Source organism: Gracilinanus agilis, chromosome 1, assembly GCF_016433145.1.
Source record: "Gracilinanus agilis isolate LMUSP501 chromosome 1, AgileGrace, whole genome shotgun sequence".
In the NCBI taxonomy this organism is placed as follows: domain Eukaryota; kingdom Metazoa; phylum Chordata; class Mammalia; order Didelphimorphia; family Didelphidae; genus Gracilinanus; species Gracilinanus agilis.
The window spans coordinates 633,081,733-633,109,142 of record NC_058130.1 but is presented as its reverse complement, the minus strand read 5'-3'; the positions used below and the strand labels follow the sequence as shown (position 1 = coordinate 633,109,142).

The 27,410-nt window shown below is 37.7% G+C and overlaps 1 protein-coding gene across 1 annotated transcript in view; it reads right to left on the bottom strand.

Moving 5' to 3' along the window:
• The window catches only part of PLEKHF2 (pleckstrin homology and FYVE domain containing 2), a 30,852-nt gene extending 5,946 nt beyond the window's left edge, over positions 1 to 24,906 (bottom strand). The window contains exon 1 of the mRNA XM_044658207.1: positions 24,658 to 24,906. The gene's annotated coding sequence lies outside the window, so the exon portion shown is untranslated. The remainder of the gene's footprint in view (positions 1 to 24,657) is intronic.
• Positions 24,907 to 27,410: the final 2,504 nt, after the last annotated feature.

Sequence of the window (27,410 nt, the reverse complement as noted above, 5' to 3'; positions counted from 1 at the left end):
TGTGTGACTCTGGGCAAGTCACTTACCCCACTGCCTAGCCCTTATCACTCTTCTGCCTTGGAACCAATACACAGTATTGACTCCAAGATGGAAGGTAAGAGTTTAATTTTTTAAAATAAAAAATAAACAAAATAAACATCAAGAAATATTCATTGTTCATGGGCAGGCAGGCTAAGCCAAAATAAAACTGACAATTCTGTCTAAATTATTTATTCAGTGCCATACTAATCCAACTACCAAAAATTCTTTTTTAAGACTAGAAAAAAACAATAACAATATTTATCTGGAAGAATAAAAGGTTAAAAATAACACAGTTTAATTAAAAAAAAATGTGAAGGAGGTAGGTCTACCAGTACCAGATTTCCAACTATATGATAAAGCAGCAAACCTCAAAACAATCTGATACTGGCAAAGAAATAGAGCGGTAGATCAAATGGAATAGATCAGGTACACAACACTCAGTGGTAAACCAGAGAATAAACCCAGAGATCCAAGTTTTGGAATAAGAGCTTACCATTTGATAAAAATAGCTTGGAAAACTATGAAGCAGTTTAGAAGAAACTAGGCATAGAACAATATCTCATACCATAAGCCAAGGGAAAGTCAAAATGTATAAATGATTTAGCATAAGCAAATTAGAGAGCAGAGGAAAATATACATGTCATATCTACGGATAAAGAAAGGAGTTTATGACCAAAGAGATTGAGAGGATCACATAAAGCAAAATAATTTTAATTAAGTAAATTAAAAGGTTTTTGCACAAACAAAATTAATGCAGCTAAAATTAGAAGAAAAACAGAAAATGGGGAGGGTAGATAGCAAATGTCTCTTTGAAAGGCCTCATTTATCAAATATAAAGAACTAAGTCAAATGCTCTAAATTACTATTGATTAGAAAAATGTACATTAAAACAACTCTAAGGGGGCAGCTGGGTAGCTCAGTGGATTGAGAGCCAGGCCTAGAGACAGGAGGTCCTAGGTTCAAATCCGGCCTCAGACACTTCCCAGCTGTGTGACCCTGGGCAAGTCACTTGACCCCCATTGCCTACCCTTACCAATCTTCCACCTATAAGTCAATACACAGAAGTTAAGGGTTTAAAATAAAAACAAAAAAAAACTCTAAGGTATCACCTCATACCTATCATATTAGCTAATATGGCAGAAAAGGAAAAGGACAAATGGAGGGGATGTTGGAAAATTGGGATATTAATGCACTGTTGGAGTTGTGAATGATCAAATCATTCTGGAAAGCAGTTTAGAACTGAACCCAAAAAAAAGTGTACATCCTTTGAGCTACCAATACCACTACTATGCCTATATCTCAAAGAGATCAAAGAAAAGGAAAATGTTTAAAATATATATTTATATCAGCTCTTTTTGTGGCAACAAAGAATTAGAAATAGAGAAGATGTCTATCAACAGGAATGGCTGAACAAGTTGTAGTATATGATTATATTGGAATATTGCGTTAGAAGAAATGACAAGCAAAATGGTCTCAGAAAAATCTGAGAATACTTATGTGAACTCATGCAATGTAAGCAAAATCAGAAGAACATTATACACAGTAAATATATTGTGATCCATTGCAAGTGACATTTACTTCTCAGCAATACAAAGATCCAAGACAAGACTCATGAAAAAAAAATTTTTTTAATGTTATCCAGGGGGCAGCTGGGTGGCTCAGTGGATTGAGAGCTAGGCTTAGAGATGGGAGGTCCTAGGTTCAAATCTGGCCTCAGATACTTCCCAGCTGTGTGACCCTGGGAAAGTCACTTGACCCTCATTGCCTAGCCCTTACCACTCTTCTGCCTTAGAAGCAATACATAGTATTGATTCTAAGATGGAAGGTAAGAGCTTAAAAAAAAATGCTATCCACCTTCAGGGAATGATCTTGAAGGAGTTCAGACACAATGAGTATTCAAAAGCTGATTCCAATGAGCAAGAAGTTCTTGGGTCAGTCTTAATAATTCACATGATTGATTTATACTGAATCCTTCTATGAGAAATTGGTTTGGGGTTAAAATTATCTGGCTAAGGAATTGAACTTCTATTAACCTTTGACATCATGCAGTGAGAATGGCGACAGCCAGACTGCAAAGTTCCTAAAGATCAGAAAAATTTATCTCTCTTATCAATTAGAAATCCTGAATCAGGAAGAAAATCTGATAGAGATCAGAGACAGTTCCAAGAAGTTCCAGAGGTATTTTCAATCACCTTCCTAGATGCTTTTGAGAAAGAACTTGTAAGCCTACATTAAAAACATTGGCTGTACTGTTGTTTTGCGAATTGACTGAGCTCTCTTTGATTCATTTACATTTAAATAATCCTGTGGGTCACTGGTATATATATATATATATATATATATATATATATATATATATTTTGAATCAGGTTGGCTTTTCACTGATTCCTGTGTGCCCATGCATGCGTATTATGTGCATGTGTGTGTCTGTGGTCTGTCTGTCTGTCTGTCTCTCTCTCTGCAACTTTAATTTTAATTAAGTTTTTCACCCATCACTTTCCAGTCCCCAGCTTCCCTTCTAGGTCAGTAGAATCCACACATGACTTGTTATGTATGGCTGGACCCCATCAGGTCTGATAAAGACTGAGTACAGATTGAAGGTGAATTTTTTCATTTTTAAATTTTTTCTTGGGGTTTGGTTTTTTGTGAGTTGTTTGGTTTTTTTGGCAACGTGGCTGACACAGAAATGTTTAGTATGATTTCAAATGTATAGTTTATATCACATTTCTTGCCNCTGGTGTATATATATATATATATATATATATATATATATATATATATATATTTTGAATCAGGTTGGCTTTTCACTGATTCCTGTGTGCCCATGCATGCGTATTATGTGCATGTGTGTGTCTGTGGTCTGTCTGTCTGTCTGTCTCTCTCTCTGCAACTTTAATTTTAATTAAGTTTTTCACCCATCACTTTCCAGTCCCCAGCTTCCCTTCTAGGTCAGTAGAATCCACACATGACTTGTTATGTATGGCTGGACCCCATCAGGTCTGATAAAGACTGAGTACAGATTGAAGGTGAATTTTTTCATTTTTAAATTTTTTCTTGGGGTTTGGTTTTTTGTGAGTTGTTTGGTTTTTTTGGCAACGTGGCTGACACAGAAATGTTTAGTATGATTTCAAATGTATAGTTTTTATCACATTTCTTGCCTTCTCAATGTGATGAGGAAAGTGAGAGAGAATTCAGAACTCAAAAAATGTTTTAAAGAATATTAAAAATAAAATAATTTAAAAAAATTTTTCTAAATTAAAGATAGTTACTCTTTATTAACTAGAGATGATAACCACTGCTAATGTTAAATGCTTTATCTTTTTGTAGTGGCCTGTTGTTCAGTCTTTTGCAGTCCTGTCATGACCCCACTTAGTGTTTTCTTGACAAAAACAATGGAATGATTTGCCTCTTCCTTCTCCAGGTCATTTTACAGATGAGGAAACTGAAGCAAATCAGGTTAACTGACTGTCCAGGGTCACATAGCTAGTATTTGAGGCTGCATTTTTACTCAGGTCTTCCTGACTCTAGGCCCAATGCTCTATCCACTGTACCACCTAGCCTAACCATTGATAGGGGAATGGCTCAACACAGGTTATGTTACGTAAGCATATTATTGCTTTGAACCAGCAATACCTTAAAGGGGTCTATGTACCCAAAGAGTTGGAAAAAAAAGGATCAAAAGTACCAAAAATCATCAAACGGGGAAGGGCTAAATATATTACGACATGAATATGAAGAAATGGTGATATGGACAATTTCAGAAAAACCTGGAAAGAGTTGTATGAACTGCAGAAAACAAGTTACAAAATAATATTGTAAAGACAACTTTTTGAATGACTTTTTAAAACTCTGATCAATATAATGAGCAACCATAATTTCATAATTTCAGAGAGTTCATGATGAAACATGCTACTCAACTTCATGTGATATGGGCTAAGGGTGCAAATGGGAATTTTTTTGGTCATAGAAAATGAAGGAACTTGTTTTGCTTCACTAAGCATATTTGTTACTTTAGATAATTTACTGCAAAAATATCAGATTGGCAGCAGATTTTTTTAATTTGAAAATCATTGTGTTATGGTGCCCAGAATCAATACATACTGGTTTACACATCACCCATGAAATGCTTGCTTTCAACTAGTGAAAATATAAATATTTTAAATTATTAGCAAGTCTAAATTCTAATTTATCCATTTTTTGCTTTTTATAAATTTTAAGTTTATAATGAGAATACTACATACATATTATGCTCATCAAAACTGAAAGTGGACTTAAGAGTCTTGATAAGAGAACTGAAGCTGAGCTACTGATCCTCTTCTTAAATATTCTGTCACTGGCAGACTAACATCCCAATGGCTATCAAAGTATGCCACTTATACCACATACCTCAGCTTTCAACCATCCTCCCTGGACATCTTCTAGACCTTGTTCTGTGGGACTTAAACCATTACATTTTAGAGCTCCTGCCCTGAAGCAGAGATGTCCTAATTGATGAGTCAGTAAATACAAACTCAAACTTAGGTCACTACTATATCTAGCTGTCCCCAGACAACGAAACCAGAAAGTCATCCTGTTGTGAAAAGGTGTATCTGTGCCTCTAGTTCAAGGAACTGTTAACACTACCAGAGCTTCTATAGAGAGTATGCCAAATGGATTCCCTATGGCTCAACTCAGCATCTCTGTGACTTCCCAAACCTATATACTCTTTCCTGGCCACCACTCCCATCTATGCTTTGTCTCAGCCTATTAGTGTATAAGCTTCCTGAGATCAAGGATCATCTCACTTCTGCATTTGTATGCCTAGTTTTTACATGGGGTTTAACACAACTTAGTAAGCATTAATGAACATTTTCCATTGATTGATTCATTTATCAAAATAAGAAATATCCAAAAAGATCCTGGGTCTTAAGAGGAAGAAAGAAGTAAGGAAAGTGATACCTCCCCCTACTTTTCCCTAACACACATAATTTTTTCTTGTACTCAACTTTTTCTTTCGGGTGCTTATATCAGTAACAAACTTCATAACAAAACTCCACTTCAAAAAAATATGGCTATTCACATGAGTTGTAATGCAATTTTAGTACCTAAACTGAGTATTAGTATATTTAAATAAACATGATAACATAAATAGGATCTAAGTCTGCACCTAGAAGTTTACCACAGTGGCCTTCTAGGATAATCCATTCATTTTACAGATGAGGAAACTGAGGTCCAAGAAAGGTAAGAAATTGATTAAGGTTACACAGTAATAAGCATCAGAGGTAGGACTTGAATCCAAGTCCTCTGACTCTAGAATGAGTGCTCTTTCCACAGTACCTATTTAGCAAACCAACCAAATTAAAGTACCATGTTGAACAAGTAGGAACCTAATTCCACATTAGATAAAAACAAAGTAGAAAAAGGTAAAGCCTAAAAAATACAAAAAGTAGCAGTCATTTCCAAGATAATATATTGGAAGGACATTTTCCCTTATCACATAAGATAATAAAAGAATGAAACCTATATGAGTTATTAAATTTTACTTAGGCTTACCCAGAAAATTAAATAATAGGAATGAAAGAAAACTGATTATCACAGAATCAAATCTGGAAAAAGCTTCTGGATGTTTTCTTTAGTATTTCCAAACCATTAGTGCATATCATATAGCCGTTTGTACTATTTGAAGTTAATTTTTTCCAGTCTAAAAAGACTTTGCTCCAGTGTGTAGCTTGATTCTTACTAGTTCAACTGCTTTTCCTATCCTGTTCCAAACTTAAATTAGTCTTTATGTATGTTTTAGAAGCACAATCTCTTTAAAAATATTTGAAAAAACAATTTTAAAATTTTTGTCTTTGAGGGACTTATATTTTATATTTAATAGGTACATAAGATGTAAAATCACAGCTCTTAAAACAGTATCTTGGATAATCCCTCACTCTTCAAACAAAATGTATAATTTGAGGAAAGAGGGAAATGGACAAGCCAAAGGTGACAATTAACAATCAGATTTTCTCACCTTGAATATATCTCACTCAGTTAAGTACTCTGGTGCAGTAAGCTGAACTGCTACTTGGGTTCTGAAATGATGTTAGGAATCAATGCCCTAAAGCAGTTTATTGAGTTTTTCCCTATTGCTATTCTGTCTTTGAAAGCTTATAAGTACACCTGGTTTCTAAAATGTTAAGTTGTCTCTTAAATTTGCTAAATCGTGGCTGGAAAATATTGACAAGTCACCTTTAACAAGCTAAATAAAAATGCTAACAATCATTCCTCATAACTGCTACTTTCTCAATTGTACATATATGTGTACATTCAACTCAGTGTTCTTACATTCCCTCTACTCTCTAACATATCCACATGCTCAACACATTCACAGAGAATTTCAGTTGTAAGAGATATCAAAAGAAATCTACCCAAATAAAAATTACCACTACTATGCCCACCCCCACTATCATAATTACCTTCTTGAACTTTATTTCTTCCTATATAAGGGAGTAGGACTAGATCAGTGATGGCGAACCTTTTAGAGATGGAGTGCCAGACCCCACCCTTATGCCCCTTCTAAGAGACTAAGTGCCATGCCCCTTCCCCCCCACTGAGTGCCCAGCATGCCCTATCCCCCCTTTATCCGACACAGGGGAGGAAGAAAGTACTCCCATTGGGCTGCTGGACAGAGGGGCAAGTAAAATGAAAAAAATGTCATCAGGTCCGGTGGAAAGAAGAGGAGCAGCTCCACCCAAGTCCCTCTGCCTTTCTAGTAATTAACCGGGGGAGGGGGGCAGTGGGGAGGACATGGCCATATGCCCACAAAGAGGGCTCTGTGTGCCATCTTTGCCACTTGTGCCACAGGTTCACCATCATTGGACTAGATGGTCACTCAAGTCCATGCTAATTATTAATCTATATAACCTCCAACTCTTAAATTTTATTATCTTTGAGTAGATCCTTTCTACTCTTAAGCTCATTTAATTTCCATTTCAACTAATAAACTAATACTATTTCATTTATCTTAAATTCACCTAACTGGCAATCCTGTAACTATTCAGGACAAGAAACTAGAAGCAAGCAATCAAGAATGGGTTACTAAGTATCCCAAAGAGATATCAATTCTGCTCAAAAGAAAACACTTTAGATATCACCCAGAAGTTTTTTGCTGTCAATATACAGAATAATTCTAACAAGTTTTATAATCTAATATCATGGTTCATAAAGAAGCAGCAAACTGGAGGATAGGGAAGAATCAGACATGACGGAAACAATTGAATGGCAAATACTTTCCTGCACACTAGAGTCTAAACAATTAGCAGTCTTCATCTATTTGGTATTTTGGTTAGGCCAAATTTAATTATAAATCTCTTATTTAGGGGATTCTGCAATGTTCCACTGCTTAAAAAAAACCAACACAATATCATTTGCAAATAGGAACATATAAAGCGTTTACTACTTAAAGAAAATCCCTCTTCACATGTATACTCTGTGCTGGACACCCTCCATGGAAGAGACAAACACATTTAGGAAACATATGTCTCAAGATCTTGTGCTTTATACCTTGCATAAGAATAACCAGAAGATCAACTAAATTTCTTTTTTGCAAAATTTTTCAAAGAATCTTGAAGGATTTTTAACATAAACAGAGGAGACACCTTGCTAGAAAAGAGTCTGAAGATACAGCTTTATAACAAATAATTTTTTCCCCTCTGAATCAGTTTCACATCCATGGCTCATTCTTACATTGCTGATATATAAAACAGATCCAAGCAGAGAATGAAAGAATTTTATATAAACATAGAATATTATTCTCTTTTTGAAACATGAGCCCAAGATAATGTCAAGAGCATTTGATTTTTAAAAATATGGCATCTTTGCCTGCCCTTTGATCCAGCCATACCATTGTTGGGTTTGTACCCCAAAGAGATCATAGATAAACAGACTTGTATGAAAATATTTATAGCTGCGCTTTTTGTGGTGGCAAAAAACTGGAAAAGGAGAGTATGTCCTTCAATTGGGGAATGGCTGAACAAAGTGTGGTATATGCTGGTGATGGAATACTATTGTCTTCAAAGGAATAATAAACTGGAGAAGTTCCAGGTGAACTGGAAAGACCTCCAGGAATTGATGCAGAGCGAAAGGAGCAGAGCTAGAAGAACACTGTACACAGAGACTGATATACTATGGTAAAATCGAATGTAATGGACTTCTGTACCAGCAGCACTGCAATGATACAGGACAGCTCTGAGGGATTTATGGAAAAGAACGCTACCCACATTCAGAGGAAGGACTGCAGGAGAGGAAACACAGAAGAAAAACAACTGCTTGAACACATGGGTTGAGGCGGACATGATTGGGGATGTAGACTCGAAACTACCACACCAATGCAGCTATCAACAATTTGGAAATAGGTCTTGATCAATGACACATGATAAAACCAGTGGAAATGTGCATCAGCATGGGGGGTGGGGGGATGCAGGGGGCGAAGGGGAAAGTAGGAGCATGAATCATGTAACCATGTTAAAAATGAATATTAATAAATGTTAAAAAAAAATATGGCATCTTTCAGGGAGATAATGAGTCCCTACTATTTTTGTCTCTGCTTAAACCCACTATGATCTCTAAATAGAATTGAGTATGGCTTCCAAGTTAAATAGAGTACTGTACCAAAAAAAAAATCTTACTAATCACTTGGTATCTGTGGATAAAATAAAATGATATGGCTCTACCCAAAAAAAAAAAAAAAAAAGTGCTTTCTCCATCTCATAGACTCTTTCTCCAATGATATTAAAATGCCATTTGGACTTGATAAGTATAAGATTTTTAATGTACACCAAAGGCAGATTAAAGACAAAGACTTCAAAGCTTAAATCCAAAGATTAAATTTATCTGTTTGGTTTGTCTATGGAAAAGTACACAACACCTATAATGGCCCCTAGCTTCTTTCTAAAAATGAATCAATGGATGAATGGCAGTACTTGGTCTTCTCCAGAGAAGACAGTAAGTACAAAGCTAACAAGAAAGTTGTGAATATATTACATCAAGAGATTTACTGGTTTTCTGAAATAAAAACTCAATGGATAGAACACATTTAAAGCAAAAAAATATCTATGCAATATTACTCAACATAAACTTTCAGAACTATAAAATGAGGCATAAAAGATTTTTTTAAGTATTCTAATAAAAGCTCATGTAATATTAACAAAATATAGTGCTTATCAATCACCCAAAGGCAAAGATAGAAATATTAATAGTGAAGAAGATTGATGGGCATTCTAAGAACACATAAGCAGACTGAAAACTTTCAGAAATACTTTTGGAAAAAGAAGAAAACTTCAATAATCAATGGTAAAGAGGCAGCTAGGTGGCTCAGTGGATAAAAAGCCAGACTTGAAGACTAGAGGTCCTGAGTTCAAATCTGGCCTCATATACTTTCTAGCTGTATGACCCATTGATCCATAAAAATTTAAGAACAATATTTTTAATAGATGTAAATATGCCAAATATTAAATGATCAAGCTAAACATAAGGAAAAGTTTCCAAAATACTTATCAGACTGAAGAAATTAAAATCAGATACAAACAAGATAAGGTACAGATATCATACAAATGGTCCTATCTGCTACTATAGTTGACACAAAGATGCTTTCAAGTGAGCTTAAAAAAATTAGCTTATGTCAATGTTATCATTTAGTTACAAAAAGCAGTTATGCTTTCCACCTGTGTAATAAGTCAGCAAAAAAAAAAATTAAATATAGCTAGACAGACTTGTCCTAAGGATATTTCTAACTGAACTCCATCAAAAAAAAGGAAACAAGATGAATACAAACAGCTGAAACATATAACAATTTTTAAATATCATTTATTCTACTAAATCAAATGCTTTTTCTAATCAAATAAGTATGATGGGATCTTATATTTTCTGCATCTTTGTCAACTATGTGATTGATTGTAAAGCTGTTATCTGCTATAGAAAGGTATTTGTGAAAGCCTGTTTCCTTCTCATACTTTAGGATGCCCTTGATACACACACAGACTACTCACCTTAAGAATTTAAGATGGAAAAATTTATATTTTATCCATTGCTTTTTTAACAGAACAGTCTGATTTTTTTCCCTGAGTATTCAGTATCTTCTTCCTCTTCTAAATTTTGAGATTCAATGCTTAAATGTCTACAAAACTGTTTCCTCCAACACAGATGTCACTTGTATGTATTTGGTCTAGTCCCATGGTGGTGAACCTATGACACTCAGAGCCCTCTCTGTGGGCATAGGTGCCGTTGCCCCAGCACAAATTGCCAAAGTCCAATTGCCAAAGTTTGTTACTAGAAAGCCAGAGGGATGTGTAGCTGGGCTGCTCCCCTCCCCATCTCCATGAGTGCTTAAGGACATTTCTCACATTTCTCGCCTCCCTAAAAGGTGCCTGGGGGCAGCTGGATAGCTCAGTCTGACCTCAGACACTTCCTAGCTGTGTGACCCTGGGCAAGTCACTTGGCCCCCATTGCCTACCCTTACCACTTTCTGCCTTGGAGCCAATATACAGTATTGACTCCAAGACAGAAGGCACTTAAATGAATAAACAAACAAACAAACAAACAAATAAATGGAATAAAATAAAAGGTGCCTCATCACTGGTCTAATCTAATTACTCTCCATATGTCCTATAAGCATCCTTTTAAATTATTTTTTTTCTGAATTTACTATCTAATGAATATTTCCATACACAAAGTAGAACAGAAAGAATTTGGACATAAAATGACATCTTTATCATGTTATATATATATAAATAATTCAACAAGCTACTTTCAAAGCTATTCTATTTTTCTGTTTTTCCTTCAGTCCTTCTTTTTGTACATTTTTTAAATGTTTCAATGTCCTTTTTTTAAGGGGAAACAACAATCTAATCACTAATCACTCTTCCCAACCAATCTCCCCAAATAATTTAAAAAGGGAATGAAAACAAAACCATTGTCACAAATATTCCTAATTGAAAGAAATAAATTTCTACATTATCCTGGGGTTCCCCATGCTCCTCCTTTTTAAATGTTTGTTTAAAAGCCCACACAATTATCCTAGGTACAAATCTCTATATAAGAATAAATATCTTGATACAAAATTGACCAGATTCAACCACTTAATCAACAAAACTTACCAAGCACTCATTAAAGAAGTACTGATAAGAATGCCACTTTGTTGGAGATATAAATTTAAACTGTGATCCTCTTGAGCTTAGAATGTTTTGTGCCTTTCTTTGTAATCCCTGGCACTTAAGCAAAATTGTCTGGCACATAGAAGACATTTAATAAATGGACCAAATTATTTCCTTTTCGAAGTTCTTTCCAACTCAATTATATGATCTACCATGTCAGTAAATTTTATTAATATAAGAATAACTACTGAGAGGCAGTGAGAAATAAATGGAAAGGGTAGCCAATTATAATCCAAAGCTATAGGTTCTGGCCCCAACACTATCACTAACTTACCTCCCATATGACATTCCTCAAGTCTCTTATCCTCTCTGCACCTCAAACTCTTCCCCTGCATATTAAGCTACTACACTAAAATACCTTTAAGGTCTTTTTCAGTTTTCAAGTCTTGTGGCCCATCAATTTATTTTAAGCCTATACTAATTTGTAGTTGCATTAACAATACTATACCAAAACCTGAAAGAAACATTTAAAAAGAAAGAGGAACAAGATGAAGGGTGGGGGAGAAGATTTATATACCCCTTAGGGTAAATTTACTATTTTGAGGCAGACTGCTTCCTCTTTTCTTTAGACAAGTCAACTAATAAAGGATGAAAAGCCATTTTACAAATTACATTTTTCTTTTGGTATAATAGCTAATAAAGTTTAGCTCTAGGGTTAACAATACTACAATGAATGAAATCAAAAGAGCAAACTTTTTCTTAGAGCAGTCATATCCTTTATTTAATAACCAGGACTCTGAAAAATCATTTGTTTTGAAGGTTTTAAACCTTCTAAAGCTCTGGATAACCGTATATGAACCTACATAAACCTGCCTTGCTGCCGACATACCTGCCTATTCCTTATAACAGAAGAACAGGAATTCATCAAGTTATCTCAAAGGTATTCCCAAAATAAGGACTAGTCTTTCAAATTAATTACAAGGGTTTGGATTTATCAAATGCCAACAATACAAAGAAGTGCCTTTAAAAAATAGCTCTTAGAGGCAGTAAGGTGGCTCAATGGACTGAAAAGTCAGGCCTAGAAAAGGGAGGTCCTGGGTTCAAATATCACCTGAGACACTTCTTAGCTCGGTGACCTTAGACAAGTGACTTAATCCCTGTGTCTAGCCCTTACCCTCTCTCTTTTGCCTTGGAACCACATATTATTAATTCTGAGAGAAAGGTAAGAGTGTTTTTAAATAGCTTTTTAATATATAATGTGACCTTTTGAAATACACATTTGAGTTGGTATTGTTTAAAATCATTTTTAGTTCATTTTAATTAAAAAATTGTTCAAATTAACTTGTTTGTGGAGATCATTACAAATCTCATTTTTATTGCTCAAATATAATTCAAGTTAACAAAGTGCAATCTACCAAACTTAAGGGGGAAAAAAAGAGTCCCTTGCTCACCTATTGAAAAGACTGAACTTATTACATTTAAAGTCCTAAAGTGAGAACAATATAAATTGTGAGACATACTCTACAACTGGAGACTATCACGTGAAAGATGATTACTAAATCATAATGAATGAAAATTTTTAAAATGCCAAAACACACAAAGAAAACAAGACTAGAACATCCACCCATTATGATTACATAGGTAATTTTTTTCTGGGGGCTTGGCTGTTTCATTATTATTGGGAACCCCTACAGAAGAAATTCACTCTACCAGGGAGGGAGAACTAGATATAGCACAAGTGGACAGAGCACTGGGCCTAAAGTCAGGAAGGTCTGAGATCAAAGCCAGCCTTAGGCACTAGTTGTGTGGCCCTGAGCAAATCATTTAACCTCTTTTTGCCCTCAGTTTCCTCATTTGTAAAATGAAGATAATATTAGCTCCTACTTACTGTTATAGGAAATTAGATTAGCAGAGTGAAGGTGATTGACAGGAAAAAAAAGGTTCCAGAACTTTGAGTGGATGGCTGGCAAAGTGTCAGTTACTCCCTGAACTTCCCTTGTATGGGGAGAGCTGGATTTTCTCTGTGTATCCTGCTTTGGGTGAAAATAACAACTATCAAGAGATCCGTGACTGGAGTTTGGTTGAGTTTTAGGTGAAACACTCAGTGGTGGACACTGGTATCAAAATCCTTACTCCATCTCCAAAATTGGATTATACTGGCAGTAACAACTGGATTCCTGTGGACCTGCTTTGAGGACACGTATGTGAGACCCCACCCAATTCAACTGGACCTGTTCACCTTCCAGTTTCCTTCATTTTAATATCTAAATAGGAACTCTGGTTAGGTTTGATTTAGGCAGCAATGGGATTTTTAGTATGTTAGTGTAGTGTCACCCTTTTGGACCTTGAGGGGAGGGAATCCAAGTTGTAAATAAGATAGTTCATCCCACACTCCCTTCCCTTCCTGTCCCAGTTTGTTAATAAGCCTTGTTATATTACCTACCAAACTCTCCTTGACAATCCTTACCCAGATCTGGTGACTTGGCACATTACCAACAGTTAAGAACCCACTGTGTTACCCCAGCTAGATACCCTGGTGATACTTCATTTACCATCATTTATACCTATTCTACCCAATCCCTTATATTTATTTTTTTCATTACCAAGATTGCTTTGAGGAGCAAATGAAATAAAAAGCTTAGCAGAGGACCTAGCACTATATAAATGTTAATTACTATTAGCTATAACCAGTATAGGAAACTAACTATTCTGCAACTAAAAAGTTCAGTGACTTGCTCAAAAATCACACAATAGGTGCCATAGTTAAAGGCCTATTTGTACATTCTCTAATAAACTATAATTGTTAGTGTTATCAACATTAAGAAATTTAATACCAACAATACATTACACTTTGTCTCTGTGTCTGAGCTTCCTTCATACATGAAATGAGGGGACTGAATTGAATGACCTCTATGTTTCATCTTATTTCTAAAATTCTATAACTCTATGAAATAATTTTCACCTGTCTTTCTCCTCACCCTTCCCTTCTCAACTCTGAGCCTCTCACCCTTCCTATCAAGATCCTTCAAGTTCCATTTCAAGTGCTCTATCTCTACAACAAGTGTCCACATATTTTATTTGCTCCTCATAGCAACACTGTTCTTCATTACCTTATTTGAAGTTTTCTTGGCAAAGGTACTGTAGTCGTTTGCCATTTCCTTCTCCAGCTCTTCTTACAGATAAGGAAACTGAGGCAAACAGAGTTAAATTATTTGCCCAGGGGGGGCAGCTGGGTAGCTCAGTGGATTGAGAGCCAGGCCTAGAGACAGGAGGTCCTAGGTTCAAATCCGGCCTCAGACACTTCCCAGCTGTGTGACCCTGGGCAAGTCACTTGACCCCCATTGCCTACCCTTACCAATCTTCCACCTATAAGTCAATACACAGAAGTTAAGGGTTTAAAATTTTAAAAAAAAAAAATTATTTGCCCAGGGTCATACAACCATTAAGTGTCTAAGATTTGAACTCAGGAAGATGAGACTGAATGAATTCCGGACCAATGTTCTACCTGCTATACTACCTAACCTGCCCTAGTTTCTATTACTATCCCCATTTTAAAGATGAGGAAAATTGATTCTGAGAGGCCAAAGTGTCTTGCTGAGAGGGTCACAGATGTGTAAGTAAATGTGGGATTTGAACGTAAATCTTTTTTTTCCCCCTGATCATCACCTTGGCGAGAAATGTCTTTTTTAAATCAGATTTCCTAACACTTAATATGTCCTTAGCAAAATCTAATTTTATTACATTTATCTGTGTATACATATAATCATCTCAACTGGCACCTGAACTCCTTGAGGGCTGGTATAAAATCTTAACATCTCCCCACACATACCTAGCATACATAGCATGTTTCACATGGAACCTGATTAATAATGATCTAATGAAAGAAGGACATTTATACTAATAACTAATGCAACACAAGACTTTGAGAAATACAAAATGCTAACTGTGCAGGACTTAGCAGAGAGAGAGATTACTGTCATATGGGCTATCCCAGCAGGCCTAGCACAGTACATATAGTAAATGACACTTGGCTTCATTGCTGTTCCTCAAACAAGATGCTTCATTTTCACTGGTTGTCTCCCACTGAATTTCTTTCCCTCCTAATCTCTGCCTCCATGTCTTCCTTTAGTCCCAGCTAAAATCCCAACTCCAATTTATCCACAACATAAGTTGTATATACTTGTTTGCATGTTAACTTCACATTGGACTTTGAGCTCTATGAAAGCAAAAAAATTGTCTTTTGCCTTTTTTTGTGTCCAGAGCTTTGCACATACAAGGCATTTAATTTAGTATTTATTGACTAAATTTAGTGCTGGATGTGAAATGAGAAAGATCTACATCCAAATTCCATTTTTTTTTTAATTTTAAACCCTTAACTTCTGTGTATTGACTTATAGGTGGAAGAGTGGTAAGGGTAGGCAATGGGGGTCAAGTGACTTGCCCAGGGTCACACAGCTGGGAAGTGTCTGAGGCCGGATTTGAACCTAGGACCTCCTGTCTCTAGGCCTGGCTCTCAATCCACTGAGCTACCCAGCTGCCCCGCCAAATTCCATTTTTTACTGTATCTATCCTCTGTGACCAAGTCTCAGAACCTGTTTTCCTATCCTTAAAAGTGGGATGGCAGTAGAAACTAACAATGCTGTCATGAGGATCAAATCCCAATCATCATTATTAACCCTCTGCAATGCTGGTTGCTCTTTCTACTCTTATTATAAAATTACTGACATTTATATATCATTTTACCTACACTGCTTCATTTGGACCTCCCACCAACTCTATGAAATGAAACACTACAGGTATGATTTTACAGACCAGACCAGGACACTGAAGTCCAAAAAGGTTAAGTGACTTGTCCAGGGTCACACAGATATCAAAAGTGTCAGAATCTGAATCTGGAAAATTCTCATTCCAATTCTTTTCATTAGGTCATCTATTCTATTCATTAGGTCATCATCATTATTTTTTTATGTAAGAGAAACATCCAGATTCTGTTGACTTGAAAGATATTGCTAATAAAAATTTAAAACTGTGCTTTTGCAACTGCAAGCACACATGTAGACATTGCCCTCTGGATCATTACTTGGAACTAGCCTTATAAAGCAAAATGAAATTTATGCCTGGAGCCAAATTTGGCCCAAAGATCATTTGCTTCACCACTCACAGGCTACACTAAACACAAAGTCAGATATCAATTCGACATTTACATATCTGCTTCAGATTACCAGTGATCTGTGTTATGACAAAGGATTACTCATAACCAGAAAAGGCCTATCATCTACTCCCTGAGAAATGTTTGCAATATTTATTTTATTCCAACGTGCTATTCCTTCTACCACCTATATACAGGTCGTCATTCCTCAGTAGCAAGATTTAGAAACATGTAGTCACATATAATTAAAACCAACTTTTAATACTCAGTAGTAAATTCTTAAAGTGCCCTTTTGAAAAATAAAATAACAAAGTGTATATCTTGAGTGGGCTCTGACTTTAAAAGTCTTTAAACTCTCTTGTGAAATCACTACTCCCCCAAAGCAAACATCATGTTGTTTTGCCAACCTGAGAGCAAATGTAAATGTAGATTCATTCATTTTATGTCAGAAATTCAAATTTATTATTATTATTATTTCTCTAGATTTTGGGTTTAGGGATAAGTCCCAAGTAAATCAAATTCTTTTCCATTTTAAATGATATTTTTACCAACTGAATTCTTCTTACTGCCTTCAAGGAATTTATAAATAAGTAGTATGGGGAGGATACAATATCCATACAGAAAAGTAAATACAAGATAATCTGAAGAATAGAGTAACAACTGGAAGCACAAGGAAAAGTTTTACATAAGAATTAAACTTGAAATAAACCTTATGGGAAGTTAAAACCCTTAAGAGACTGAGGTAAAGAGGGAGTACACTAAAATATAAGCAGCAGGAAGTTGTGTAGGAAATAATAAGGGATATAGAATGGAGTATAGGAACAGAAAATAGATCCATTTGGCTAAAGGACTGTGAAGGGGAGTTATATATGAAATGAAATTGTAGTGGGTAGACTAAAGCCAGATTGTAAAAAGTTCTAAATGCCAATCTGTAGAATTATCATAGAAGCTATAGGAGGTCAATGAAGATTTTTGAGCAAAAGAGTGATAGTCATCATATACTATATCAAACAAAACACAAAGTCAGATATATACCTGTGCTTTAAAATGATCTTGGTAATTGTTTTTTAAGCTGATAGAAATCCTCCATTTGGCATTCTTAAGACCTTCATAACTTGCCTTCCCGAACCTTTCATCTCCCAGCATTCTGAGATCCAGTTAACACTGTCCTCTTTGCTGTTTCTTGAACAAAATGCTACTATTCTCAGTTTTAGGCATTTTCTCTGGCTATCTTCCATAAATGAATGGAATGCTCTCCCTCTTCATCTCCAACTCCTAGGTTCCTTCAAGTCCCAGGTAAAATCCCATCTTCTTACCTAAAAAGTATTTCCCCAAACCCTCTAATTCTAGCACCTTCCCACTGTTGAATTCATCTTGTAACTTGGTATACAGTTATTTGCACGTTGTTTTCTCCATTAGACTGAGCTCCTTGAGAGAAAGAACTATGTTTTGCCTTTCTTTGTATTGTGAAGTGTGAATCAACTTTTATCTTATCAATCAGCAATTTTTAATTTAATCAGTCAAAAACTTAAACACCCCTTACTTAACACTAATTAAGAGAGTTCACAAGTCACTTACTAAAGTGGGTGACAACTCCAGAGGCCACTGCCCCACCCCTTGGGCAGTACTAGGGGTATTTAAAGACTGCAATTGATTCCTGTAAAGTGGAGGAAGGGACAGGAAGTGACATGAAAAAAGAACTATAAAAAGTCCTGAACTTCCTATCCAGGGGACCTTCAGCTTAGATCTTCTACTTGAACTTTGGCTCTTGGACTGCTTCTTGGAGGACTGCTCCTGGAACTTCTCCTTTGGACTTTGGTGTTGGAGAACTTCACCTTGGGACTTGGCCTTCAGTCTTCTCCTTTGGAGTTTGTCTTGGGTGGGTGAGTAGCTGGCCTTCCTTTCCTGGCTTCTGGAGAGATTGGTTCCAGAGATTCCTGTTTTGGGTTTGGAGGAAGTTGCATTGGTAGAACTCTAGCTGAAGATATCACTGGACATGGGGAAGCCCCTGCAGGGCTGAGTCTCACTTACCAGAGAAAGGCTAGTAGGTTTGTCTCTTTAACTACCTTTTTCCATTTTCACTCCTTCTACCTCTTTGTAAATAAAACTACTAAAAGTAAGTTATAATATCTTTAAATCAGTGACCACAATATTACAATAGAATTCTCGTATTTAACATAAAACCTAAATTTAATTTCTGAAAGAATACTGAAAGTATCCCTCACATTTAGCACAGTGCCTACAGGAGGAGCTTAATGTTTATTGACTGGCTGATATATAATTAAATTCTATGATCAGTAAATATTCGGTCTAATTCTGTCTGCTGAGGGGAGAGGGGGTGTGTGCAGAGGCAATGACCTCATTTATACTCCTAGCATTCTATGATCATGGGACGGCTAGGTGGCTCCTAGGAGCCAGACCTGGAGATGGGAAGTCCTGGGTTCAGTTCTGATCTCAGACATCTCCTAGCTGTGTGACCCCTACGCAAGTCATTTTACCCCCGTTACCTAGCCCTTACCATTCATTCTTCGGCCTTGGAACCAATACTTAGTATCAATTCTAAAACAGAAGCAAAGGGTTTTTTTATTTTAAAAATTATCCTTATTCTACTGGCCCCCCTGCAGTTTTTCCAGGCCTTCCTTCTGCTACCATCATATTGCAACAACTTCAACTTTAAAGATTACTCTCAGAAACATGGAAGAAAAAATATATGATTTATCACTTGTTTATATGGCTATAGGATTGGGGGTTTTAGTTTTTTTTAATTTCTCTATTACAAAAATGAATATGGAAATAGGTATTGAGTGATAATACATGTATAACCCAGTGGACTTACTTGTCAGCTCTGGGAGTGGGGAGGGAAAAAAGGAGAGAGAGAACATGAATCATGTAACCATAGAAAAATACTTTACAATAAATTAAATTTTAAAAAATAATAACAAAGATTACTTTCTCTCATCCTGTCAAGATTCCTACTATTATCATCTACCCCTCCCTCCAAAAAAGAGTTGACAATTGTATTCCTCTCCACTCCATCTCCTGATTCAGTCAAGTCCCCTAGAATACCAGTTCAAACTCATCTCCCATGATCTGTATTTCATTCTATTTCAGCTATCCATAGAGGTGATAATGCCTTCACTCCAAATTATTTGCTTTCCATGATCACAAACTATGAAATTCCTCCGAGGTAGAAGGTAAGAATTTAAAAAAAAAGACACTCCATCTCTCAGTTCTTGGCATTTTCTTTGGCTGTTCCCCATCTCTGGAATGTTCCCTTCTCATCTCTGCCTCCTGGCTTCCCTGAAGTCATAGATAAAATTCCACCTATAAAAAGCTTTTCCCAATCCCTCCAATTCTAGTATCTTCCCTCTGTTGATTACTTCCTATTTATATTGTATATAGCTTTTTTATACATAGTTGTATGTTGTCTCTCCTATTAGACTGTGAGGTCCTAGAGGTAAGAGACTGTCTTTTGACTTTCTTTGTATATCCAACACTTAACACAGTTCCTGAAACATAGAAGGTATTTAATAAAAGCTTATTAATGGTTGATAGTTTACTTGTGTACCAGCACTATAATGAACACTTAGAACACAAAGATAAAAACAAAACCATCCCTGCCATCAAAGAACTTACATTGGGGGAGGGGAGGGGGGGAAGGAATAAATGTACACAGAAAAGTAAATACAAAAAATAATTTGAGGGAGAAGTAGTACTAATAGAGGAATCAGAACAGATTTCCTAAAGGAGGTGACTAGAGCTGAACTATGAAGAAAATAGATAATAAAAGATAAAAATGATGTATCAAGCATACAGAATAGCCAGAACAAAAGCATGGTGACACAGAACTTTAATGCCATGTATGGGGAAACAGCAAGTATGCAGAGTACATGAAGGAAAGCAATGAGCAATAAGCCTACAAAGGTAAAGTAGGACCAAATTGTGAAGGATTTTAAAAATAAACAAAGATTTTTATTTCTTCCTGGAGGCAAAAGAGAAGCACTGGAATTTCCTGAGTAGGGAAAGAGAGACATAGAGCTGTGCTTTAGGAAGATCAATTTAACAGGTGTTTGGAGGATAGAATGAAGAAGGGAAAGAGTGGAAGTAGGGAAACTAAATAGGAGTCACTGCAATAGTGTGGTAGTCATGAGTGGAAAAGGGTTCAGATGTGGATGGGATATATATTACGGAGATAGAAAAACACCTACCACTATCCTTCGTAGCCTTATTCAGAATTGCTCAAACAGCAACCACAATACTAATATACCTCTCATCAGTACTCATTCTGCCTCTGACTGGAAAACTTTCAAAGGAGGAAAATGTACTACTTTCCTGGCACTCATGGTACAAAGGAAAAGCAAAAGATTTGGAAGAGGGCATCAGTTTAAAATCATCTGCTATTATTGTTTCTGTGATCTTGGACAAGACACAACTTCTCTGGACCTAAGTTCCTTATCTACAAAATGATTTGGGCTAGATGGAATTTAAGGCCTCTTTTTTCTGACATCAAGCCTAAATTTTCCTCTTTGCAACTTCTACCCATTGCTCCTAGTTCTGACCTCTACCAAAGAAAGCAAGTGTAATCCCTGGGGATCCACATGACAATCCTTCAACTATAGGAAAAATTATTATGACTTCCAAAGTTTTCTCTTCTCCATAAATTGCTGTCTCTAGTTATAGATGAACTGAAGGATCAGCATCCAGGCAAGAATGTTTCCCTGTGCCACATCATTAAATCTAGTCCCCTTAAGGTCAGAATATTTATGATATTCAAACTGCACAAGCATCACTCTTGTCCCTTCTACAATGACCTGTAATTTAGCTTGCTTTTTCATTAAGAATTATTTCAATGGATTTATATAACCTATCATTGTAACCTGTCCTACTTTGGTAACTATATTTTTAGTTATTCTATCATTGAATAGAATGCCAGAATCCATTACTTTGCATTGTTGAAGACTGTAACTTTACACACCTTCCAAAACATTTCTTCTGTTTAGCTTGCAATACAATTGTATTCCTTCCAGCTCATCATACAAAACAAGTGCTTTAGTGAAATATCTACTATCTTTCACATACGTAAACATCTAAAATATTAATTCATCCAACCAGCATTTTCACTAAGTATATACTACATACTACTGTTGTAGGTATTGAGTAAGGGTGAGAGTGAACTGTGCCATACATGCCTCTCTGTTGTCTCTGCCACCTAGGACAGGGAGCCTTTTTCTCTAGTAGCCCAAGAGGGTATACCCCTGAGATTTGAGAAGCAACCACTTGTGATTAAGCCTTAGTATCAAAGGCTCCGAACAAGTACTTCAGAGGTACAGAGGAACTTGTCTCCACGTTGGCAACATTTTGTTAGGTTTACTATTTCCTAGGTATGTTATTATGAAACAAAGTTGGGAAGGGGTCATCTTGGTGAGGGATGTCTATATATAATGATTATATTATGTAGATCAACTACATACTTCCCTTTTGTTATTGGTAGAGAGTTGAATTCAAGTAACTGCACCCTCCTCCATATCTATAAAACTTCTACAAATATTTAAGCAACTTAAGTATGTAACACTGAGTCACCAAATAATCCAAAGAAATTCAAAGTCAGTCTTTTGAAGTTTCCAAATAGACTGCAGAGTACCTCCATGCAATTAAAATGACCTCAGGAGAATCAAACTGTATTACCTGAGTTCATGACACAGAATTAAGGACACAGCATACAGATAAAATATTCCTCCTAGGCTTAAGGTGTTTAGGAATAATAAGCAATCCAAAATAGACATTTAGGAAGAAATTTCAAGTCAGGAAAGACTTCCTGGGAAGATAGATTTTTCAGTAAGGCTATGAAGGACTGAAATAATATGGCAAAAAATGGAAGAACATTCCATAGGATGAAAAGTCTATAAAACCCTAGAGCAGGGATGTTTCCAGTTTTTTCAACAGTGGACCACATGATGAGAAAACTATGTATACATACAATGTTACAACTATAAATACAAATATTCATTTCCAATAATAGTAAAGAGACAGCAAGGCAGAGAGAACAAAGACCCAGCCTTGAAGCAGGAATATTTCAATATAATTCAGCTTCTGGTGGCCTGGGCAAACTATTTACTAACTTTGTGGCCCGGGCAAGCCATTTCACCTCTCAATTGCCCAAGGAAACTCAATCCTACTCTTATGTTGCAAAGAAGGTTACTACTTGACTTCATAGAGGACACTTTCTCACCCAGGAATACACTATACCAATGAAATCAAAAGTCCAGTCTAGTCACCAATCATAATAATAGTGAATTACTGCCTCTTATCTATATAAAAATACAAATTTATAGCACTATTACAAGAGCAGTCGAGAGTTCAATCCTATTCATTAAAGTGTACCATTAAAGGCCTAGTGTCAGACATTATCCAGTTGTTTTTTCAAAATGATGTGAATATTGGTATTTAATAGATAATAACTATTCTTGGGAACTGTTCATTGTATTTAGTGAGGATACATCACAATTCCAACTATATCACTTATGGTTCTCTTCAGCTTTGATTTCATGAAAAAAATGGATGGACCCAAATGCTATCAGGACTTAATCTAGAAATGCTATGTCAGCATGCCCTACTAACATACTAATTCATGTAATTAGAATTTATAAAAAGTTCTCAACCATTTTATATGGATCACCCTTCAGGATCCAACTGTCTACCTTTGATCTTTCAGCTAGAATCTAGGAAAAAGGTTTGAATTTAAAGAAGGAGCTCTATACTTGGAGGCTGATTTTTAAGACTAGAGAAGAGCACATAAATTATGAAGAACTATTAGATGTATTTAATATACAGTGACAAGAGCGTAAAAAGTCAACTGCTTCATTCCACAAGTTTCTTACATGACTACTCTAAAATATTAAGATTCAGTTAAAACTAATAAAAAAAAGAGTAAATAATTTTATTCTCATTACTCAGGTGAACCGCAACATATCGCTGATCAAAAAGATGCTTTGAAAAAAATTATTCAGTACACTAGGCTATGTAGAAAAATAGAAATAAAATGGTTCTGACGTTAGAATACCTAGATTCAAATTTTGTCTTCTATTTTTGTGTTTCTGGGCAAACTGTACCTCCCCGGGTCAGTTTCTTCACTGTAAAATGAGGAGGTTGGAGCAGACCCAGGTGGCCTCTTCACATACCTTCCAGGTCTCTGTCTATGATCAATTGTTTCTAAAGGATTAATTCTGAGTATTCTTAAAGCTTTAAATGCATTATCCTATTTAAATATCCTATTTTAGTTTTTAAACAAGATGGTTATTGATATCACCAAATATTATGTTTAATATGTGTAATGTTTAATGTAGTTCAAACTCCATCATCAGAACTTGAGCAAAAAAAAATTGTTTGGTGTTTCATAATGCTAAATAACCTCAACTCCCTATTAGCTACCAGAGGTCACAAAAGAAATATACCGAACTAGGAATCTAGTACACACGAAGATCTCAGAAACTAGTGAAAAATTAACTGTAACTGTTTAGTTCATTTCACCTTATTTCTAGGACAACAGTCTAATAATAAGCACGTTAATTTTTTTGGCCTAAATCTCTTTAAGCAATCTTCTTCAACTGTATAAGAAAAAAAAGTCAACTACCAGAAAGGGGAAAAAAAGCCAACTAACATTTTAATGTAACTTGCAATGTAGCATACAGGTAAGGTCTCTGGTAAATCGCATTCTGTACACTCTTTTCTATACCCAAATATACCCAAAGCCTGAGAGGAACGTTAGACACAGCAACAGATAATAAGACAGAGAGCCTGCTTAAATAACATCCTAGGTTTTAAAAGCCTCCGAAGAAATAATGTCCAAGGAACAATTGTTCGCATCTGAGAAAATCCGGGGACGCAGACAAACCGCATAAGACAAGGTCCTTCACTGAGGCAGCACCCACCCTTGTAGTGGATTCCCCTCGTCCTGGGCACACTTCGGGGACCCAAAGCTACGGCAGTGATGTTGCTGCCATTTCTTTCTCTAACCGACTGAGATTGTTCCTTGTCCCCAGCTCCCCGGGATACCCGACCGCTGGGCCAGGGACTTGATCCCGGGTCGCGCGCCGGGCCTCCGGCAGTCCTGGGCCGAGCAAGGGGCGGCACGGAAACATCAGCGACTGCTTTGACCCCAGCCCCTGGCCCCTGAGAGGGCAGGGATCCAGCGCGTCCAACCTGAGGCGGGAGGGGACAGCCGGGCGCCCCGTTTTTCCCCAGACCCCAACATGGCGTCGACCGCCGCCGCCGCCACTGCCGCCGCCACCGCCCGGGAGGGGGAGGATGACGACTCCTCGCGCCGGAGGAAGCGCTTGGAAAGTTTTCCCTTCGGAGCTGTGGCATAGTACCTACCCGGCCAGACGCCCGGCAGCAATCCGCGAGGATGGAGAGCTTCTCGGTGGCAGGGGATGAGAAGCCGCCGGCGGCAGGCGGCGTCCCCGCTCGCCGCCCTCCCCCGGGGGCTGCACAAGCCCCTCCCCGAGGGTGCAAGGGGCCGCCACAGAGGAGGAGGCGCCGCCGCCACTGATGCTACCGCTACTGCCGCCCGGGTCTAGCACGAAGCCGATCCCGATTCGGACCCGCCGAGCCGGGAGCGCGGCAGGCGGCCGTACGTATGCAGGTGACTCCCAACTGCCGCTCCAGAGACTCCTCCGCCCCCTCCGCCAACACCAACACCTCCTCCTCCTCTAGTCAACTGCGGACTCAACCGCCCCCTCCGCGGCGGCGCGTGCGCGACCTCTTGCGCGCGCACGGACCCAACTGCACACCCACCCAGCCTCTGAGGCGCGCGGAAGGCGGAGCCATCCGTGTAGAACACGCCCACTCTAGGGTCTGGAAAGGGTGGGGTTGGACAACACTAGGAAGGGAGGATACCGACGCCATTTTGGGCAGGGCTTGAGAACTTCGTTCTATTCTGCCCATCTTCCTGACCTGGGAGGTGTCAGAGTCCTTCATTATCACTTCCACCCTTTTCTGGAAGAACCTGATTAACTTTTAACGAAGTCAGATGGAATGAAAGAAAGCCTAGTACCACACTTCATATGTAGAATGTAAAAAGGATGGAAGCCCAATTGGTAGAATGCCACCCCGCTCCTTTGTGCTGAAGAGTGCCTGGCACATTGCAGGCACTTAGCTGAGCAGCGCTGCACTTGGACTCAGGCGGACTTGAAATCAAATCCTGCCTCTGTCATTTACTAGCTGTGTAATTCTGGGCACTTAACTCTACCCCAATTTCCTCATCTGAAAAAAAAAAACCCTGAAAATAATAGCTCCTACCTTCCAAGGTTGATGGGAGGACAAAATGAGGCATTAAAAGTGTTATATAAATGATAGCTATTCGTAGTATAAATATTTTTTGAATTGGGGAGAAAAGAAAGCCTGAGCTCGAGGTAATGTGCTGGGGCCGGGGCTGGGGGGACTGAGGAGGAAGGGGTGAGTGCCTGGCACAGAGTAGATGCTTTATCAATGTTTACTGGTTGACTGGTGTTGGAAGAACCAAGTTATATTTCTATAACCTGAGTGCAAGCCTTAACCTGAACTCTTGCTTCTGGCACTAGGGCTTGCCAAGTCCTTTTCAGGGCTGCTTGCCTGCCTTTGGTGCCCACCTGCCATCCAATCTCACCTGTAGGCACAGTAAGCCACGCGGTAAATCCATCCTAGCTAATGGGCTAAACCTAGCTAGAAAGCTTCCCAGGAAGATGAGGAGTGAAGCAAGGATGCCCATTATCACCACTACCATTCACTAGTGACCAGAACTTCTAGGTATAACAACAGAAGACATTAAAGGAATTAGAATAGGCAATGAGGAAATAAGTTATCACTTTTTGCAGATCATACAAAGGTACACTCAAATGGACCAAACCAGGTTGAGGGTAACCAACAAGCCACTAAGCTGTGGGTGAATTAGATGCACCGTCTATGCCAAGAATGTAAGGACTTCCCCCAGCACAATGGGTAGATGAGAACAACTTGTTTCCATTGCCATAAGCAGGCACTGTGGAGCCCTTGGAACTTGGTCATCCACTGGATTCAGGGTCATCACCAGGAACCTTGGCTTTTGTCTTGCCTAGACTTAGATGACTGGAAGAGAGAGGGAGGCCGATGACTTTGTGTAACTCTGCCTTATTTAAACCCAACTTATGGGGGCAGCTGGGTAGCTCAGTGGATTAAGAGCCAGGCCTAGAGACGGGAGGTCCTAGGTTCAAATCTGACCTCAGACACTTCCCAGTTGTGTGACCCTGGGCAAGTCACTTGACCCCCATTGCCTAGCCCTTACCACTCTTCTGCCTTGGAGCCAATACACAGTATTGACTCCAAAAAGGAAAGTAAGGCTTATTATAAACAAACAAATAAGTCCAACATATATACAAGTCAAGATATCATCCCTATGATATCATTCATCCTCTTTGAAAATGAAGGACAAATAACAACAATCTGAGTTCTAAGACAAAGGTGTCAGACAGTCCTTAGTGCTGTCCCAAAACAGATTAATATGTAATTAGAAACTATTTCACAGGTAAAAGTTGAACATACATATTAGGAGCAGCTGGGTAGATCAGTGGATTGAGAACCAGGCCTAGAAACTATTGGTTCTGAATTCAAATCCAGCCTCAAATACTTCCTAGCTGTCTGACCCTGGGCAAGTCACTTAACCCCGCCCTTACTCTCTCCTGCCTTGGAACAGTATTGATTCTAAGACAAAAGGTAAAGGTTTTTTTTTTTTTTAAGTACATATACATATTAGAATATACAATTGGATCATATAATAGAACTACACATTAATAAGAATTAATGGTTTTCTAAGCCAACATGCAGCAACAGATTCTTATGTACAGGCTGATGGGATGGCCCCATTTCTATTTAAGTTGGATACCACTGCTTTGAGACCCTTCCAGGTCCAGACTTTCTCAATAAATGAAAAATGTTGGCCAGCAAAAAGAAAGGAGGGGCAGCTGGGTAGCTCAGTGGATTGAGAGCCAGGCTGAGAGACTGGAGGTCCTAGGTTCAAATCCGGCCTCAGACACTTCCCAGCTGTGTGACCCTGGGCAAGTCATGTGTAAATAGAATTAGCTCGAGCCCATTAATAGTCAAAAATCTACTCAACC